The sequence below is a fragment of the Condylostylus longicornis genome, unplaced genomic scaffold (assembly GCF_029603195.1).
Source record: "Condylostylus longicornis isolate FDR11 unplaced genomic scaffold, ASM2960319v2 ptg000004l, whole genome shotgun sequence".
In the NCBI taxonomy this organism is placed as follows: Eukaryota; Metazoa; Arthropoda; class Insecta; order Diptera; family Dolichopodidae; genus Condylostylus; species Condylostylus longicornis.
Window position 1 is genome coordinate 2475016 of NW_026577973.1, and position 23119 is coordinate 2498134.

The following is a 23119-nucleotide window of genomic DNA, read 5'->3' on the forward strand; positions in this document are numbered from 1 at the left end:
CTTTGGTCTCTTTAAAATATTCAATTAATTTAATTCTGCGACTCACCATTTTGAGGCTTATGCTATCTATCGTTCATTTTAAGGTGAGTACTGGTCACTTTTTGTTCTTCACATTTTGTTTATTTTTTAACTATAACTCAATAGTATGCCATGAACTGCTGTATACATTATCTTCATATCTAAGTTCAATACTAAAATCTTTTATTCAGGGAGATAAAGAAAGAATTTAACTTTTAATAAAAGAGTAACAATTTCACATTCACTGCCTTTTAAACGTAAAATTTACAAAAGAAATAATGAAAATTAGAAAGTTAATGTTCGTAATTGTAAATATTGAAATGTAAGTCTGTTACACATACCTATATATGAACCTGTATTATGTAAATTCTTTTGTTTTATATACAAGTCATCTAGTACACTTTTCATTGATTTGTGGTTTTACTTAAACTAGAATTATTAAAAAGAACCATATCGTAAGTGAAAACTTTAAAAGCAAAAAAAGAAAATTATCAAAAGAAAACATGGTAGAGCCCTATTAGTTGAATGTTTATATAAAAATTTACTAAGTGAAGTGTTAATAGATGCTAAAATCAATAATGCATTTATATTACGTACCTATATAGCTAAAAATCGATATAGTGTTTTGAATTTCCATACATTGTAAGAGAATGTGGTGTTTTTTCGATTCCTCTGACCAATATGTTGAACTGTTTATTATCACGGCCCGAAATATGTTCAAGAAAATATTATACTCAAGGAATGGAATATGAATTCTTCAATATTTAGGTTTTACTTTAACATATAAAAAGAATATGAGCGGCAGATAATGAAAAAACACGGTTTTGAGAAAAGTGAGAAAATCTGAGATTGAATGAGAAACTGAGAATATAATTTCAGTATATGATGGAATTTGTGCAATACTAAATAATATTATTTAGAATTTTCAATTCATTGAATAACTATTTTATAAATTATAAGAGCTAAATATTTTTTGGGAATGAAAATTACATGTAGATTTTACATTAACGACTCATCCGCATACATCTGTAAACATATGAGTTGTCCTCCAAGCATTTTAAATATACTAAAGAAAAAGTAAATAAATATTGTTTTCATACTCATATGTAACACATAATTTTATCGTCAATTATAATATGTAAGTATTATTACATTTAATTAAACTCATTAATAATATTGAAATTGATAGAATCATAAATAATAAAATATCGCATATGTGCTATATTTTCAAAAAATTTCTGAAATAAATATAGTGTAAGTACTTCTATTTTGGTAAAAAATCCAGTCATATTCACATAATATTATCATATCGGTTAAATATTCAATTTCTGAAATTCAAGCAAATTCACAAATTATTTCGAAATAATTTTTTATATTCTATAATTTTCCGAAAAAACATTAAATTGCAAACATGTTTATCGCTTTTCAAATTTTGTTATTCTTTTTAGAGAAAAGCGGCATGAGCCCACTGGTATATCCCAAGTCATCTCAATTGGACCAACAAAACCTGTTCTAATTCCTTTATCCCCCCCACCCCGTTTTATAGATCGATTTTCATCGTAGAGTACTGGAAAAATTCAATACATGACAACTATCTTGGTTCAAGCTAAACATATAGAGCAAGGTTTGACAAATTAAGACCAACTACTGATATTAAAATCTTACGTCTTTAAGTTTAGTAATTCTATTTTAAACATTCTCGTAATTAGGTCATCACCAATTACATATGTTCTAGCTCCATCAGTATGGTATTGAGAAAAACTTTTTAAATTACACATATTTGATTTTATTTCTGGATATTGTAGCTCCTTCCAAAACCCTTAATTTATTTTTAACTTGTTTTTTATTTAATTAATGTCAATATAAAAGTACCTTGTAGTTATTTATGAAACAAATTTGTAACAGATAAATTTTATTAAATTAATTTAAATGTTAATTTGATCTCATATCATTTTAAATAAAAACAAACAACTATGTATATAATCGCTTCCATGTAATTTATATTATAAAATGTAAATTTTATAAATTTACATAAGTATATTTCTATATCACTATGACATATTAATTATTGTAATTAATATCTGTTTATAGATCGATTCATGAATTAATAAAGATAAAAGTAATTAATTTGAAATCCTAAATTATAATAAAATTCATATAGTCTATGTACTCGTAGTTGTTTAATCAACTCTTGGACATTTTTTAAGCAAGTTAAATTAATTTAAAATCACTGATTATTTACTTTTAAACGAAATAAAATAATAAGTGCATTACAATTGATAAATTTTGAAGCTTTTGATTATTGAATTTAAAGAAAATATAGAAAAATTCACAGTTTGTTCGTAACTTGTTCCCAAAAATTAAAATATTTAAATAGTGGTCCTTTTTAAAATATATTAAACATTACTTTAGAGTTTAGAGTACCTTTAAATATAAATTTAGAAAGTTGTTTTAGGGGGTCAATCTTCCAATTGTGAATTATCATAAATGGATTGATAAGACGTTGATAACTTTGTATAAAAGTAAAAAACGAAGAAGCCTATAAATCAGCCTTTTCGAAATAACGAATTTCATGCCAAGTCTTTTTTATGGGCTACAGTAGTTAGTTTTGTACGCTTTGAAATGGCCTTGAATAGAATTTTTTTTATAACTGTTTGAATTAAACATGAAAATAAATAAATAAATAAATAGCGTAATATTTTTTAATATAATTGGATTTTTTTTAATATATGTATTTATTTCTACAAACACAATTTGACTTCTCCCCGTCATAGAATTTGAATAAATCAAGAAAAAATTTACTATAAGCTAAGCAAATGCATGTGAAATTTAATTATATTCAAGAGTGATAGGCTAATTTGCTGAAAAAAAAAATTATTTTAATGCCAAATAATTTTTTTAAAAAATATTATAATAATTATCGGCAAATTTCGAATATCCCTAAACTAATTGAATTATTATATTTTTAATTACTTTGGTTTGCATAATATCGTACATTATTATTGAAACATAAATTTTATAAGATTAATTCAATATTGATTTCATGTCTTAATACACGTATGCGTTAAATGTAAATTAAACTTAATTTATTGACATCATCATTTTTGATGTTAACAAAATAAATATATTAATGTTACATTAATAAATTTTAAAGAAATAACAAGGAAGTGTAAAAATTTAAATTAATTAGAGAAAAAAAGAGATGGTCGAAATAATGTGAATGGTTTTATAATTATAATCAGAGAAATTATAGAAAAGATAATATTATCATTTAAATTAAATTGTGTATATAAAAAAAATTAACAAAATTAAAGTCGACATAGTCGATTAAAAATTAAGACAAAAAAATTATTTAAATTCTTTTTTATGAAAGTGCGTTTAATAAATTACTAAAAGGAACTAAATACTCTGTGCGCGTAGCCTCCAATTTATTAATACTTTTTAGCACATTTTCAAAAAAACTTTTTTTGGACCCCTAAAGATAAAAAGCTAAATTTTATATATACATAGATTGTCACTAGAAACTTAAATCCATAAAAGCAAAGTTTTACCTATCTCCCACCCTTTAAAAGTTGTTAGGATTATTCGGAATTTAGTATTTATTATTACTTTTTAGCTACTTTATGGGGTATAGTTCCCCAACCCTGAAAATGCTATTTTTTAACTATTTATTGCAGCGAAACTCTAAGCTATTTTTAAATATTGCAATCGCAGGAAAGTAGCGACTGGCTTCGCTTACCGCGCTTTACCATATACAAATTGCAATAAAACAAAATAGCCATTAAAATTTACCATTATCTAAAATTCGCTTCTTACGAATTTTTGCTATCTATTTTCTCCTAGACCTCAGGCTTTAGGAGTCCGAAATTTTTAAAATTTGAATTTTCGACACCTTATACTTTTCCAAATTTTTATAAAAGTTTAGAATATTTCAGTTTCTATATAATTCTAGAAAGCTAACTCATGGTAAATGCTATGACATTAAAAAACATAATTATTTTTCTTAATTCAAGCAATTAACCCATAAATTCGAGCGTTATGCCAATACCTCTTTAAAATTTTCTATGCTTTCTTTCAGTGATTACAAACATCGCTCATCCTAATTGTATGCAATTTTTTAAATATATTCCTATATGAATAAAAGTTATTTTAATAATGAAGTATATAACTTGTTTGGTTTTTAAAGCAGTATTTTCACTTGTTGAAGGACAAAGTCTTACATCACAAACCATTTGTTTGACCCAACTTTATTTTCTATTAATTTAAAGATTATTTTAATTTAATGATCCTTACATTTATAAATACAAAATATATTATACATCCCTGTATTATAATTCCGCTATTTTTTTTTGCAAGAAAAATATTTCTTTAATTTAACAAATAAAGTTAAAGTTTTTGATTGCATTTAATTTAAATAAATTTATTCTATATATTTGAAATTTAAATAATATTTCATATACTTATGTATATGAATAACAAATAAAAAAAAAATATTAAATAAAACTAATTACCTATTTAAAATTATGTATGACTACATAAAATTTATTAGTATACAAATCGCTGATTTAAAATTATCTTTAAATATTTTAGTGTTCATGCAAAATGCACATCATATGCCAAAATAGAAATTTCCTTCACTTTGTGTATAATAATAAAAAAGTTATAATTTTATTAGCTTTAAAACAAAAAAAATTATTATGTAAAACTAAATAAATTGTTTATTCAAGTAATTTATTTTCCCGTCCATTATAAGAACAATTACATAATTCAAATGTTTCTTAATTTTAATAAATTATTAAATAAATGAGCACATGCAATTTATGGGTATACAAACGTAATGATTTCACTTTTGCCAAATGCCAAAATTCAAACTTATGGAGAGCATTAATAAAGATGAACTTATAATTCGAGCAGAAAAACTGTTTGAGACATTACACAAAATTGAAACACAAAATGCCATATGAATTAAGCGTAACTTATGATAATTATAAAATTTTAATACTGCTAATGGTATTGTAAGCAGCTATAAATGAACGTATAATATACTCAGATAATTGAATATAACCAAAGAAATATTGGCAAATTTATTTTTTTTTCGAAAAATTTCTCTTTAAATAGGAAACAAACTTATTTAATTTTATCTTAAAATCCCAGTTCAAAACATTGGGTACATACATATATGATCCCAGTCACATACATATAATATGTTGGTATGTGTGTTGCTGCATAAAAAATTTAAAAAAGAAAATAAGGTGCGTTTTTATTTTTTATTCTTGTAACATAGAATAACTTTACTCATTAACGTGATCCCAAGTCCTTGTCAACATTAATATTACAAAATTAGTTTCTTCTAGTCGCGAGTCCTTAACTAGCGAATTTATGTATAAATCCTTTTTTGTCGTTTTTTATTTTTTGTTATTATTTTAAACTTTCAAAAGCATTATAAACAAAATCTAGACAAGATACATTCCAATTAACATACACATATGCACAACTAATATAGATGTGTAACACAATGTAAAAAATATTTTATTTCATTTAAACATTTTATAAACATAAATTCAGGTTTTTTTTTTATTTTTGCAATCTCTTCAGCTCAGGTTGTTTTGTGCAATTTAAAATTCAACAAAACTTTTCTCATTAAATGTGAAAAGTTTTGCTTGCAACACTTGAAGACGAAAAAAAAAAAAAAATTAAAATTTTTTTTGTTTTTTTCTTATTGTTGTTCTTTTTTTACTCGTTTCACTGTTGCATATGAGAATTGAGAATATTTTTGCCTCTTATGAAGTTGTTGCCATTTAAAAATTTTCCTTTTTTTTTGAATGCACTTTAAAATTTTAAGACTTTTTAACTATTTTCGACTTTTTGGCAAAAAAAAAAGAATAATGCTTTGATAAAATTTTTATTATTACCGGTTATTCTTCTTTTTTTTCCTGTTCATAAAAAATAATATTGTTTTCTTTTTGTTAAATTAATGAATGGGAGTTAAAAGTTTAATATTTTACATACACAGAAACGAAAATCACGGGAAATAGGTAAGTGGAATTTAAGAATTTATGCGGTTGGCATTATTCGTTTGAAGATAAGCTCTAAGTTCAACCTACGATATTATTCTTTTATAGTATAAAGAAAAAGTTTTCTAAATTCTGTTAAAAGCAAAATTCAACAACATAAGTAATATTATGATGAAACTGAGGGTTTTATTTCATTATATTGAAATTTTCAGTAAACTGATACACTTGAATACTATGAGTAGATAAGGCTAAAAATATACTTACTTTATTAATAAGAAATTTATACAAACTAGTTATGAACTGTGTTGTTAAACCGTATGCAAACTAATTGAAACACATTTTTGCGTTCTGACTCTAGTTTATAAACTTTTTTAGACAACTTAAAATTTTATGAAATTTAGTATTTATCAGTTTTTTCTGTTTCGCTAATTAACGATTTAAATTAGTACAGGTTTTCATCTAGAGACATTTATTTTTAGATTTAGTCCATATAAAAGAATTTATATGAAAAGATGTGAGCAATTTCATTAAATCTGTTCTTTATTAATTAATTAAATGTATGTGTTGTACAATATTATGGAATATACTTACATTATTTCTTATTATTTCATATTATTAAGCTTTTTTTGGAGTCTAATTTTTTTGAAAAGTTTTTCAATTGATTTAATTGAAAAATCAAACTGAAATAAGATATTTAAAGAAATCCATTAATTATGTAGCTCTTTCAGTATGGATGAAAATTAATATCGAAAGATAGATCATAGTTTACAAATAAAGATTAACATAGTTTTCAAATAGAGATAAATGCATTTCCGTTGAAAAATGGACGTGTAGAATTTGGTACCAACACAATACTAACTTTATTTTATGCCATACAATCAATATCAGTTAGTTCTCTTGTTGAAAATAAATTTAAAATTTCATTACAAGAAATCAATGAAATCAAAGGCAATTTATTGGACTTGAAATTAATTTTATTTTATGAGCCCATGGTGAAAATCAGTTTGTATTTCAAGCAAATATTTTGGCCATCACATGTAATATAACAACTTTAAAGCGAAACGTCAAAACATTCAATTTTTTTTTAACAATATTGAACTTTTACGGTCACGTTCTTCAAGTAAATGTGCTTTTTGTACACAAAATTTAAAATTATAAAATTATTTTCATTATTGAAAACAATTTTTCAAGGGAAATCTACATATATAAAATTGACAATTTAATGTTTCATTGTATTTAGCTATATAGTATTTCCAGGTATTAAAGCCCAATTGTAAAGAATTAAAAAGGTTCGGCAAATCTAATTAATTTATTATATAAACATTATGAATTGTGTCCTTAGCAAAATGTCGATTTTGAATCCAAAATGAAAATAATAATCAAAATAATAAAATTTCTTTATATTTTAAAAAGGTTTAGAATTTTTAAAATATCCTACCTTTCAATTTCAACATAATTATTACTTCTTCATTAATACGTCGGTTAAAAAGCAGAAAGCACTAAGTGCATTTTTTGAGAATTCGGATTTCATAGATGAATTGAATCAGAATAATATAATCTTTGTTGTGGCAAAAAATCTTGCAAATCCAGAATGAGTTTATAAATCCAGAAATTAAAGAGACCAATTCCATTGCACTAATTGATTAGTTTTACAATTTTAATTCAAATGATTTTTTCAAATTGAATTTACTTAAAACACAGTTTTCTGACTTAATGCTTTATGCTTTTTAATCGATGAATAGTTTGTTGAAATTTGTTTAGTTTAAGTCAGTTCATTTTTTAAGCTACCGTTGGGATGGATGCGTTGTAGGACAAATCCCAGATGGATTAGCAAATGTGGTAGAAATATCAATTTAGAAGTTTTGACCATCGATGATTGCTTGGCATCGTATGCAAATGTAAACACCCAAACGTCTTATTATTACTCTGTTGTTATAGATTGTTGAGATTACAATAAGTCGCGAACGACTGCGGTGGCTCGGGGGATACTCCTGCCCCACATAGTTCCCCTTACAAATCTACAATCTACCCTGTTGTTGGAAAATGGAGGCATATTTGACAACTTTTTGCCTCTAAATACTCCATCAACTTATGACTTATAGGATTGAAAAACAAAATAAAAAATGGGAAAGTTATTTTTAAATTACACCTAGTTTGAATGACTTACTTTCAAGCTAAAATAGATCTAGGTCTTGTTATATTGAAGTACTATAATTAATATTTCAAAATAAATGGTTAAATTTTTACAATAATTATTACGAAATTTCTAATATATTATGTAGGCATATTATTACGAATTGAACAAAATAATAGCAGTAATTAAGATTATATATTATAATTTTCATTTACTATGTATAAAAGTATATAATTAGTTGCACAGAGCATAATGTAGAATTCAAATACTTCAAATATTAATGTGGTTTATATTGTATTTTGACATCGGTTACATGTACAAATCATAAATTTTGTAAAATCTGATAATTATTATATTTCTGTTCAATGACTTCACTGAATATTGTATAATTTATGCATTTATATTGAAAAATATCTCATATATCATAATTTCTATTATTATTATACAATATCCACCTGTATATAAAAATTTAGGTAGGTATGAATAAATTGCTTCTAAATTTTAATTTTGAAAATATTAAATACACAAATATCTTCTCGCGTAAGATTTTAGAAAGAAAACCCATGAAGCCAAATTTTGTAATATTGTAAAACATAAAATAATATTAAATTAAAAAACACTTGTGTGTATAGTAGTTTCCAAACATTAAATTTATAATAACAGAATTTACAAAATTTCATTTAAATTTTTCGCTAGAGATGGAATAGCTTTTAACCTACATATTATTAATTTTGGGGTGTATTAGGCCTTGGAATTGGACTTTTTTATAAGCCAATTTTAGATTTTTGCTCATACAAAAAGAATTAATCACCTAATTTCCTTGAAATTTAAAATTTAAAATTTTTTAAACGATAACTGCTCGGAAACCGAACTAGGTTCCGAATTCACATTTTTTGTCATATATATAAAAATTCCATTATTATCGTGATAAAATTTCCTGAAATTTTGTAATTTTGAGTTCTAGTTATTACCCAAACTAAATGGCGAGCATTTCAGGAAATTTACATTTTTTAAGGTATGTTAACTATAAGCTTACTAACGCCCTAAAAATTGAAAAGAAGTATTCAAAAGGTATTCATATAATATTCTGTAACACATTTACTTAGCTAGACAATACGCATTGCAGTCGGTTATATGCTGGCCACATCAAATTTTTTTCATTATATACAGCCAATGGTCATTGGAGAGACAAACTTGTTATTAGTAGGCAAACTTGTATAATAAATCCAAGAAAATTTAAGTAAAACAAAGAAAATTTTTTGGAAAAGTTTAAAAACAGCTGAAAACAGACTACTAAATCCGACATTTCCTTTTTTAAATTGTATAACTAGATATGCAGAAAAATTAGCTACATTACAAAAAGAATGTAGTATGTACATATGTAATTGTAAAAATTCCGATAAATAAAATTAAGTCTTTTTATGACTCTGTATTTTAGTACCTTCTGATTTCATATTTTTTATTTAATTTAGCAAAAAATAGTAACTTTCCAAATTTGTTGAAAAATAAATTGAAAGTTAAAACTGATTGAAATTTATAAGAAGAAAAATAATTGAAATTCTTAAAAGAGAAATTCATAAAATTTTAAAATTAAATTTTTATTAATATTCAGTGACATAAAATCCAAGAACTAAAACAATGTTAAAAAAATATATTTTATCTTATAATGGAAAAAATCTTATGAATTTACTTAATAATTTCTTTTTTTTAAATTATTAATGTTAAAGTTTACGTTTTTTTTTCGATATTAATTGTTACTATTAATAGGAAAACTTGAATGTCTGCTGACTTCCTAATAACATTGAGTGTTATAGAACTCGTATTTTTTTAACCCAATAAAATATAGTTAAACTAGTACTATCCGGCACTCAATAATGTTGTGCTAGATTTATGCACATAAACAAATTCATATATTCTTGCCATAAAATTTTTAGAACTCCCAGCTCATAAAAATAATATAGGTTCGAGTAGTTACCGTACGTTTATAGATTTATTTCATTTTAAAATGAAAATGAATAACGTATTGCGTTTATATGAAAACATGTTACTATTAAAAATGAAGCGCAAATTTCATGATTTTTGGTAAACTATTAATATTACAGAATAATTACATCAAAATTTAGAAAATTTAATATTATAAATATTGTATAGAAAATATGTACAATACTAAGTAATTGATTCTATATATAATTGACAGTAAGCAACAAATTATAATATTTATTACGCAGTTGAGGCGCATATCATTGCAGATGAGACTCATGCCCTTGTATGATACGAAAAAAATAACGATAACGTATTAAACGAAAATAAACGAACAAAAATTATGCAAATAATTTATATTTTATTAAGTGCGATGTAACATCTGTTAAATTTGTTAACATATTTTATTAAAAATTTAATTTTAATTATTTTAATATTTTTCTTATTATTATTGAATCGATGTGTAATTATAATAAATTTCGAAAAAAAAATAATAACGTTCATGAATTTGTTATATTTTATGTTGATGAGAAATTTTTTTCAGTATAGCTATCTACATATTATACATATGTTTGTGTATTGTTATAAATTTTTCTTATGCAAGGATACAATTTAAATGTATAGCACACAATTATGTATAGCACAGTTTTTTATAATATAGAATTCGTGTTATAAAAAGGTACAAATATATAGCCCTTTAAGAATATACATTTTAAAGTTTTATATGCGTAAAATTTTAAGATATCACATTGAGTGATAGTCTTCAAAAAATTTACATAATTTTATCTAACATTGCTTAGATTCAAATAGATTAGTGAATATTTTGAATAAAAAAAAATTAATTGCTTGAAAATGGCGAAGACCGAAATGTAGCTATATAATTGGAGCCTCTTTTTATATCCTTGACAGTAAATAACGAATAGTGCTTTTTGATGGAATGATGCAATAAGCTTGAGTAAATCGCTTAAGAGGTACCAGATTTGTTTTGCATGGAATATTACATTGTACATCCAGATCAAGCTAATACAAAAAAATAGTGGAAAGTGGAATGTGTTACGCTTAAAACTTTTGAAAAATTAAAAAGAATATTATAAATTGTTTGAAATAAAAATCTAAATGCTTTTAAGAATACATATACTTCATTATAATGATAATGTTTAATTTTCACATCATTAAAATACCAAAAATTATTCTATTTTTGCTAACAACATAGAATAGCGTTCGATGAACCATTATTAATTTGCATAATTTCTTCCAAAACTCTGACAATATTTATTTATTAAATCATTATGATTTAAAAAATAAATTCTCTAACACTCGAAAAAATAAGAAAATTTTTTACTGAAAACAAAATATTCTACAGGAGGGGAGATAGGTAAAAATTTTGCTCTACGAAAATAAGTTTCTAGTAAAGATCGATGTACTTATAAAATTTCCGCTTTCCATCTTCAAATGATGTAAAAGTTTTGTAAATGTGTCCACGGATGGACAAACGGACAGAGTGAAGGTAATAAGCACTTTTTTCAAAATTTTTTTGGAAAAATGCTAAAAAGCAAAGATATGAATGAAATACAAATTATCATTTGAAAATTTTTTTACAAATTCATTTATATTTAGTTGGGTTCTTGTTACTCTTTTTGCTGTCGTTTGTCCCATTCTTTAAATTCTTCCTTAAAATTAAAAAGACTAAGGAGCATATGAAAATTTCTTAGAAAAAAAAGGTTTGTATTGAGGAATTTCCATAATTTAGATATGCACTTAAAGTTCAAACTTAAATCTAAAAAATCTCTTCTAGCATCATTGCAGAACTACAGGAGCTGACTTCTTAAGATTAGTACAACATCTTACAATTTTTTATATGAATTTTTTCAACTTTATGCTTTAAACGAAAATCTTTGAAAAAACTTTAGAACTTTAAATACCTATGTTACGAATTTCGATTTGGTTCTTTTGTAGTAGATATTTATGAAACAAGCATGCTAATTTTGAAGATTTTGTAAACTTATCGAACATGCTTTATATTAAAATTCCAAATAGAATTTTGGAAAACCCACACTCTTTTTTTCGAATAAGTTAATCAGCTGCAAATTTCGGTTTATAAATTTTAATAAATGATTTTTTTAAAATACTTTAGTAAAAACTGTTATAAATAATAGTAGCAAAGTTTATATTCATACATGGTTTAAAATGCATTACGTCCATTGTTTCTTCAAAAGTAAAGACAAAATCTTTAATTTTAGACATTTTCCTACCTACATAAATGTAATTTTTGATGGGTTCAAGGGCACAATTTTGTTATTTAGTCCCCGCACTAAATTACTAAAATTTTCTCTCAGCCTATTAATTTTTCTGCTTTGTATTTCGTATTTTTCATATTTTTACCCAAGTTATAAAATATTTTTGTATAGGTACATAATATTAGGTAGGTATGTGCAGGTAGATTAAAAATTTAAAATATTCTAATCCAATGAAAAAAAAAGAATTATTTAAAAAAAAAGGTACATGAAAAGAATGCAACACCGGATACTTAAAGTTAAAAAAAACGAAAGAGCGGAAGGAACAAAAGAAAAAGAGAAACAAAAATTTCAAATCCGAAAAAAATTTATTTTACACCCTATTAACACACAAACTTTTCTGTGTTTTGCAATGCAATTTTTTATCAGATAATTTTTTTTTTCATGCAATTTTTTTTTTTTTTCTTCTATATGCATGAAACTTAAATTTTAACCCGTAAGTTTATGAAAAATATCACAAAATACAACATTGTTAGAAAATACAGAGAAATAGTATTGGTATTCATTTAAATAAAATAACGTAGTAACTCAACTGCATAAAACGAAAATTATGTATCATGCAATTAATGGAAATGTTTTAGAATTTTGGTTGCAAATTAATTAAAATAAACCTAATTAGTCAAATATATCAGCTTGCATGCTGCATTTCACGGACCAATACGTGAAATTTAATTTGAAAATGTTTTAAAAAAAAAGTGATTTCCGATTTTTTAAAGGTCACACAACGTGAAAACTCTCATAAAATATCTGCCACTGAAGATCAATCCTGTATTTTACCTAATCAGTTCTCTTCAAATTTTCATATTGTGGCAACTTTATTTTTCAATAGTAAATTTGTCGGCAGTATGGGAGTTTGTAACGCTACTTCAAGTGCGATAATTTTCTACTAAAAGTTTTTTTTTTAAATTTATCATTCAAAATACATATGTACATGCAATCTTGTAATATTGTAAACACATTGAAAATAAAATTTTGGTGGACTTCCGATAATCGAAAATATTAAACATATTTGGCCAATGCATATTTTTATGAAATTTTGCTATTTAGACAAAAATTTCACGGTATATTTTTCATTCCTTAATAATATTGCTATAAATATAATTTGTTATGTAAGGAAAAATAAATCTACTGCATTTTGTTATTGCACTTCATTCCACTGCATACAGAGCATTATACGAGTATTAGTGAAAAATGTTTTGTAATATTTTTTTTTCTTTCTATTTGTAGGGAAAACTTTCAATGTAAAACAAATAGTTAAATAAAGCAACGGTGGAATAAGAGTAACATGAAAAATTGTAGCAATTTTTTTTTGTTGGAATTTTTTCCTCTTCTATTTTTCTATTATTTTTTTCTGTTAAATCTTTATTTTTACATTTTCTACTTCCTGTTATTTGTAATTTCTTTTTTTTTTTTTATTTTTTTTTTTAAATTCTTGTTCTAAAATTGTAAAAATGCCAAACGTACATATAAAACTTTTTTTATTTTGGTTTTTCTGTTTTAATCTCTCGTATTATAACTGGACATTGGCGTTTTTTATTTTAACTTTTAGTTTAGTTTAAACGGTTGTAATATAATCTTGTGTAAATAATTGCATAATACCTGTTTGTTAGTATACATATGTATACATACTATATTATATTGTAGAGTATTTGGGTATATGTATGTATTATAATTATAAAAGTTACACAATATACCTAGTAGTTGATATTTGTGTTCAAAAGTAAATGAGGGATATACACAATTTTCACCGTCATGTTTTATGCAAATGGAGGTCATTAAATTAAATCATTCTGTTGTCCTGCATCGTTTGATGTTCAACTTATGTTGCACATAAAGTTTTTGTTCTCCCCTATTTTTTACTTTTTTACTTTGTCAGTTTGAAATATTAAACGATTTGTTTTTTTTTTTTGCTGTTTTTTTTTACAAAATTTCAAACAAGTTTGTTAGTTTTTAACTTATTGATTCTTTTCTGTTACTATCCTTAACTTTTAATATTTATATTGAAAAATCTCCTACATTTTTGGGAGGGTATTATAGAAATTCTTAAGTAACTACAGGAATACCCTCAAAAAAAATATTACTACATCTGCTATAGTCTTGCATTTTCTTGGTAAGAAAAATTGGTAGAAATCGGAATGATGCGAAAAAATAACATTTCTGCGATTTTTTAATGCACTGCATTCTTAACATTAGTTAATATCTTATGCTGCAAAAAAAAATATAAATCGTTTTCATTGTTCAGAGCCATATTTTATTTGAGATATATTTCAGTCTTTATGTGAGATTTATTTCAGTCAAGACTATGTAACTTGACTTAAGTATTCCCTTTCCAGATTTTATGTGTAGAAAAAGATAGCTTTAAAGCTGACCAGTTTTTTCAGTGATATTTGGTATTAAATCGTTTAATTAATTAAATATTTCAGTGATCTTATTTGTGTACGATAGTTCGTGAAAACTCTAAAAATAGTTCGCGCAGAACTTTCCTAATATCTCAGAAAATGGTTTCCCAAATAGTAAGAATTTTACAACTTTATAAATTAAAAAATTCCAAATTTAATATTTTACTAAATTTTAGTTATTTTGATTAAAAATATTTAAAAACAAATTTGATCTGATTTAGTAAACCAATGCACGTAAGAGAATTACTTTCTCATATTGACCTTATACTTTCAAGAATGACGCAATTTTGTGATTTCAAAAAAAAAAACTTTTTTTTTTATTTTTGTGAAATTTTACAGAACGTTTAATATTAAGAGAGCGTGAAACTCTTTAAAAATAATGGCTATATTATAGTATTAAACAACAGGCTCATATTGGCTTCTTTAATGACATTCTTTATTTTTGACTAAATGCATATAATTATTGTAACACTTGTTTTTTGAACAATTTTAATAAATTATTTTCTATACATAATTGATTTAATTTATAACGGCGGTATATTATTGACTCTAGTTTATGTGACAAGGAAAATTTCAGAATGATAAATAAAAAATTAATGTAAAACAATGTGTTTTTTTATGATAATATAAAATTTTTATAAAATTGCCGAAATTGGGAGAATAATTTTAATAAATTATTTTTTTTCTTCTATTTATAAATTTTAAAATAAGATAAAAATAAATAGACAGAAGTATTTACGAAATATTTCTTTACGAATGAAAGGTTGATAATTGTTATTCAGACTGACAAGCCTTCGAGATAAAGAATTCAAATATTTCAACTTAATTTGCGATAAAGCATAAAATTGTACACATTTTTATAAAAACCAAAGCAATAAATTAATACCATAGAAGCTTGGAAAACATATTCTAAAAGTTTACTTATTGACTAGTTTTCTGATAACTAGAAGATGCAAGGCGAAACTGAACTTTTCGATATCACTGATAACACCGGTAACATATTAGCAATATGCAACAGTACCCAGTGGAAGCCACATTTTGGGAGATATTTGAAATAATCTTTTGAAAAACTTCGAACGCATTTTCAGGCTAAACTAGAAAAAAATATAAAGTTTCAATAAAATTCTTGAAAGTCAGAATCAAACACCACCATAGTTTATCGAATATCAAAAAATATTACATTACTTACTCGTATTTATACTAATTCTCTGTCTCTAGTATCAACAATTCCTTATTTGAAAACTAATTCATTTGTATTGACAATAAGAAGATGCTAAGGCGCTGATTATTAAGATAACATAATTATATTATATGAAGTAAATAACAAAATTTAGAGAATTCCTTAATTTTTTTCTGTTTTTTATTTTTGTCCCCTAATTAGACCAATGTTATCATAATAATATTAATGATAATAAAAAAAAAGAAAACTTTTATGGGGATACGTTTCTCTTAAGCGCATTTGGATGCTAAAAATATTCTTTAAACTTTTCATCTGCTCTGTTTTATTTTTTTTATTACAACCATAAAACTAAATACGTTCAAAGCTTGGGCCATTTTAAATTCTATAAACAAACAAACAAATTACGAGTATGTATATTATATAACAGTATACTGAAATATAGGTTACATTATTTAATTTTCGCGTTGAAAGATGGTATAAAGAATATAAAACATTGCTAATATTAAAAGGTCTAGATGCCGCAATATTATAAAAAAAAACAAGAAAACAATATAGCAAAGAAAATTATACAAGGAAATTGTTATTGCTTCAATGATAATATTGCGATGGATGCTCTTTTGTTCAGTTTTCCTTTAAATTACGCTTTTCCTTTTTTTTATGTTATTTTAAAGTTGAAAAGAAGGATGAAGATTCATTAAAAATCCTTAATAATCGCATCATTTAGATATGGTTTTATTATACCATTTGAAGAGATCCTTTAGGTGTAATAATGTCCACTAAGGAATGATAATCTATATAAGGAAAGAAAAGAAGAACAAAAAAAAACTAAGTTAATGAATTCTTTTGCAGCAATAATGGTATTTTACATGCCAAAAAAAAAAAAATAAAAATTGAATATTTTCTTACAGGACCAAGACCAGAACTTTTAAGTTGTAATATATGGATGTTAAAAGGGAACATAATTCCACTTTAAATTTTTTTATTACACTTTTCTTTTCATCAATGTATATTTTGTGTTATTTTATAATGAGAAGAGATTTTAACGTGACCAAAATCCAATTGCAACTTCAACAGTCAAAATATGCAATATGGTTATTACGAAAAATCAAAATTATTGAAGAAAAGTCAGGACAGTTTAATTTGAAAATAATTTTGGAATGGAAGCAAAAAGTACACATATTAACGTTATGAAAACAGTATTAAATTAGTGACTTCAGATTAACTAATTTGAGGATGATATCATTATGCAGTTCCTACATTCCCGTGGCAAGTTTAAGATGATATAATGGAGAAGAATCAAATCTATTTTATTTAAACACAATTTTGTATTTTGCATCCAAAAATTTTTAATCTCGATTAAAATGGTATAGATTTTAATGAGAAGGTGATTAAAAAAATGTTACATTAAGCGTATCTGATAAGTCAAAATATTTTCACCATACAAGAGTCTAATAAATGATACAACTTTCATAAAAATGGTTTAGCGCTTAGCAGCACTAGATAGCAAATGATTCTGGTGTGGTGACACTGTGGTGAATTGATTATGAAACCTAATTAATATAAATCAATATTCTCACTTTTTTATGGAAATATTTGAATATTACATAATCTGTAAAAAATATTCAATACTGTGAGTTTACAAATGTAAATTCTTACTTATTCATGTATACTTTCTTTATATTGAATATTCATAACTTAACATACATTCATATTATAATTTTATTTAGTTTTTAATTTAAAACAATAAACGTGATTTTATCATTATTATGCTACTAAACTTCTCTTTGTATAAATAATTTTATTTAATCGTTTTTGAAATTTGTGTGTATGTTATATATGCTCTTTAACCACTGATTCAAAAAATTTTTTATATTTCTCTTATAATAAATAATATACAATTACATAATACTTGTGTTTCCGTACATAATGTATGTATATAAATAAGAACGTATAATAGAAAAAAATAAAATTCGCAACTACATACTTGTACACATCCAAAATTTATCTATAAAATTCAGTTGGAAAGATCGAAATGCAACATGAATAAATCGTCAAAATGAGTTTTATTTTTATACCCTGCACTTCGTGAAGGGTATATTAACTTTGGTATGGAGTTTGTAACTACTTGAAGGAGTCATCTGCGGTATGGACATATATATATATTCTTGCTCAGTGTAAAATTCTGCGTCGATTTAAACATGTCCGTCCGTCCGTCCGTCCGTTCGTCCGATCGCACGATAACTCAAAAACGAATAATGCAATCCACACCAAACTTTCACAAGTTTTTTCTTTTGTGCCAAGGACGAACCCTATTGTTATTGGACTAATTCTGACAACGGGTTCGGGTAGCTGCCATACAACTCCAAGAGTTTATTTTAAATATTTCAAAAACTAATAAAGCCATAAATATAAAATTTTGTATACATGTGTCCAATTATATTCTACATATGGTCTAAAAATTATAATGGGATAGCTGCACCGGTTCGGGTGGCTGCCATACAACTCCAACAACAATTTTTTATATTCGGCAAAATAATAAAGTCAGATTCATGAAACTTGGCAGTCATGTGTCCAATTATAGGTCAAATATATTTCTGAAGTTTTAGAGGAATTGCTTGACAGGTTCGGGTACCTGCCGCACAACTCCAGAAGCTAATTTGAAATATTTGGAAAAATAATATAGTTAGATACATAAAACTTGGCAGTTGCGTGTCGAGTTATAGGTCAGATATATTTCTGAAGTTTTGGTGGAATTGCTTGACAGGTTCGAGTAGCTCCTATACAAGTCTAAAAGCTTATTTTAAATATTTGGAAAAATAATAAAGTCAGATTCAAGAGACTTGGCAGTCGTGTGTCCAATTATATGTCAGACATATTTCTGAAGTTTTGATGGAATTGCTTGATAGGTTTGAGCAGCTCCCATAGAAGTCCAAAAGCTTATTCTAAATATTTGGAAAAATAATAAAGTCAGATTCATGAATTTGGCAGTTGTGTGTCCAAGTATCAGATCAGATATATTTGTGAAGTTTTAGTGGAATTTCTTGACAGGTTCAGGTACTTGCCATGCAACTCAAAAAGCTAACTTTAAATATTTGGAAAAATAATAAAGTCAGATTCATGAAACTTGGCATTCGGATGTCCAATTATAGGTCAGACATATCCGTGAAGTTTCTATAGAATGATTTCACAGGTTCGAGTAATTGCTACACAATAACGAAAGGTGCAGGGTATAATTCAATCGGTTTATACCGACTGAAACGTTTTTACTTGTTCTAAATTTTCAATGTCATAATATTTAAAGTTGTAGTATAATATTAACGAAGTTTAACTTAAATGTTATTAGATCGTTAAAATTGTTCCACTTATATACTATATTCCATATTTTTCCAATTACAGAGGCGGGTCTTTAATAAAAATTTAAAATTGTTAAAAAAATCTTTGAAATTTAACTCTGTGAGCTTGTTTATTTGAATTTGTGTAATTATTAATACTTCTTCATATGAATTTCAGTACCAAGCTCCATAAAATAATATTTAATAGTCTCTTTAAACCCAGGCCTTTTTGTTAAATAGATAATAAACTTTAGATATAAAGTATTGATTTACTTGATGTATTATTTTATTTGAAAAGTAACAATAATCTCGAATATACATAAATTGAAGATAATTAAAAGATATAAAATTATTATACGTATGACATACGATTGATTATATATTCTGAAGAATTAACTGAGCAGTACAATAGAAATGTGAAGCTTTACAACGAACATAAATTGAATGTGAAATAAAATTTATTTTATTGCAACCAATAGCGATTGCATTCTTTTCAACATTAAAACCTTATCTCTAAAAAATTTATTTTACATTTCACTTTAAAATCTTTAAATTTTTACAGTTTTTTAACAATAAATTGCCTGTCTTTGTTTCCGTTTTTTAAAGCCAACAAAAATTCACTGATACTCTTTAAAAAAAAATAATTTGGATCAAACCAATGTCTTGCAAAGTAAGACTTTTGCCTTGAGCACGTGAAAGTACTTTTTCCAGCACTATTTTAAAAAGAATTGTGCAATTTAAAAAATGTCCTTACCTACGACAGTGTATCTGTTCACAAAATGTCTGGACCCTTTAAGACAGAGCTGAATATTATAAAAAAATAGTTTTTTAAAAGAAATTTTTTTCTCTAGAAGAAACTTCTTGCCTATGTATCTCACCACGTTTAAAAATTATGAACTTTTTTTGGAAGCCCCTGAACGTCCAAAAAAAGTAAATTTAGAAGGGAGATACCGACATAATTTTTTTACATGGCACAACATGATTGAACATTGATAAAACAAAATGGTGATCAAAAATTAACCGTTATTTTGAAAGCCGTTTATTTCATTTCGCTTCGATCTGATGCTCCTTCCCCCAATCCAAGCAGTTAAGAATTTAAAAAAATTTGAGCTTTCATGCATTATGTATCTGAAACTGTAAGCATTTCTGAGTTATAAAAAAATAAAATTCTAATGGTAAATGCAGTACCATCGAAAAATGTATTTTTTCATCTTAACATACTGATTTAAATTCGAATCTGACCATTATGATAACGCTTCTTTCAATTTTAATTTTTTCACATACATGTTTATGGTTTTAATACAACCGGACGGATAAAAATTAAACTAATAAGCACTTTACTCAAATGTTTTTAGAAAAATGCTAAATCAGCATTCCGTTTGAAATATGTCATATGCCCACTATGATAATAGTCCAGAGAACAAAATTAAAAGATTTGCAAAACGTTTTCACAGTATAAACTTATCATAAGAAAAAAAAACAACAACAGAACTAAAAAATATTTTGTGTAGATTTTAGAATCCTTTTTCTTGTTTTGAAATAAACGAAGCCAAACAAAATGTATTGTCATGACTGTAAAAAAAAATTTTTTTTTGTTTTTTGAATTTCATTTTCTATTTTTAAGAGAAAAAAAAATCTATAATCATTTATGCATCCTAAAACTGGACCCGTTGGTAATTTTAACGGATTTATACTTGAAAATTTAGTGGGAAATTGCATAACATATATATGTACATTTTATGTATCTATGTAGCCCAGAATCAGTTTGAAATATAGAAGATTGATAGGTGAAAAATTAATACTCTCAGCATTCTGACACTTTCAATAGCATTCATTCAAACGTTTCGGTTCTATGAACAGAAATGAAATAAAATTTAATTGTTTAATAAAGTTTTGCAATTTGAATAAGAGATTTTCAATATTTTTTACAGAATATTTTACTCAAGATAAATATTATGTCTTTAGGTTATTCTTGCATAAACTATAAGATTATTTCGATTGAATCGACGTTGAATTAATTTAAAATTCGGTCAAAAATGTCGGCTTTCTATAGAAAGTGAAATTTGTAAAATACCTTCCGAAAGTGGCGTTAAAAATAACTAGACATTATAGTCACTGACAAGTGATAGCTTAATGATTTGACTGACGTTCCATAAAAAATGTTGTAGCGGATATTTTATTAAGAATTTTCGTTGCATATACAAATTTTTCCTATCAATATGGAATCTAATATTATTCCAAAATTGTGTTTTTAAACATTTTGAATATGTTCGTGAAATCTGTTATTTTGAGTAAAGTGTGAAGTTAATGATTTACAATTGTTTTATATAATCTGGAAAAAATTTGTAGTGATAATAGATTTTGTTTTAAAACTAAAAGTATTCGGACAACTTAGGGCGATGAACATGACTTAGGAATTATTATTTCGAATTTTATTAGGAATACCGAATCTTATTGCTTAAAAAAACGGGATGCCTCCGCTGATAGAACAAATCCTAAGGTACAATATTAACACACATAAACCTACAGCGAGATAGTTGCAGCAAAACGACATTCAGATCTAATTAATGTATCGGATTCGAGATGTACTCATTGTAGACAAATTGGCTGCTATGAAAGAGTCAAAATGACTAAAATTTAATTGAAATTAGAAAATGTGCGCAAGTATGTATCATTTTCAAAATTTGAAGATAGTACCTTAAGAGATACAGATAACTTATCATTATTTCTAGAAAAATTTTCAATTCTGCGTTTGAATTCTGAAATTCGAATCGAAAACTAGATAAAAAAAATGTGGTGCGAAAATAATGTTACCGAATTTTAGTCACATTTTCGAATAAAATCTGAAGGATGAAAATAATTTTTATACGTTGTACACATAGAATGTTGCATTATAAATATTCCATTGTTTTTATTATGTCATTAACTAAAAAATTGATTTTAAGTCTAAGAAAATTTTCTATGCACTTAGTATATTATTAGGTTTATCAATGATGTGCGATCTCACGAAATTTTGGAATTTATTACGTCTTATGATAGCTATATCGGATTTTTATCTAATCATTGTAAAAATTTTATCTAATTTTCGCAAAAATTATTTCAAATAAATGTTCTTCAAGTTGAAAGAGATGAAATATGAGAATAATTTTAAACAGTTTGTATCAATATGTTTTTAAATTATTTAATCTATATCGTACATACCACCATGTAACATATTCCCTGCAATATAATATCATCCCAAATATTGAAAGCTATTTTTAAATAACTTTTGTTTTTATCATGTTTTTTTTTTTCTAATTTAATCGTATCTATATTCTGCCCTACATTAGAATGAACTAGTCTTATGGGATTACGATAGATTTATTTCTGGATAACCAGCAGTTAAAATTTACAGCTCTTGTCGATGTTATTGTCAACATCAATATTATTCGCGTTGTAATATTATTACCATATAATATGTTTGCAATATATGTAGGTTTATATGTGCTTTGTACACAGCTATTGAAATATTTGAAAAATACCAGTTGGTTGCATATTTAGACCATGGTTAGTTTGATGAAAAGTATTATATAGACATCAGCTGTTGAATGAACATGTCAAGTCAAAAATTATTATACAATATAATATAATTTGTAAGTGTTAGAATGTGTATGTATGTTTAACTATATTTATTATATTCGTATAATAACAGAAAGAATAAAGTTTCTATATCTAAGATTAGTTAGAGTAATTATTGAAGTATAAACAAGTTTCATTATTATTTCATTT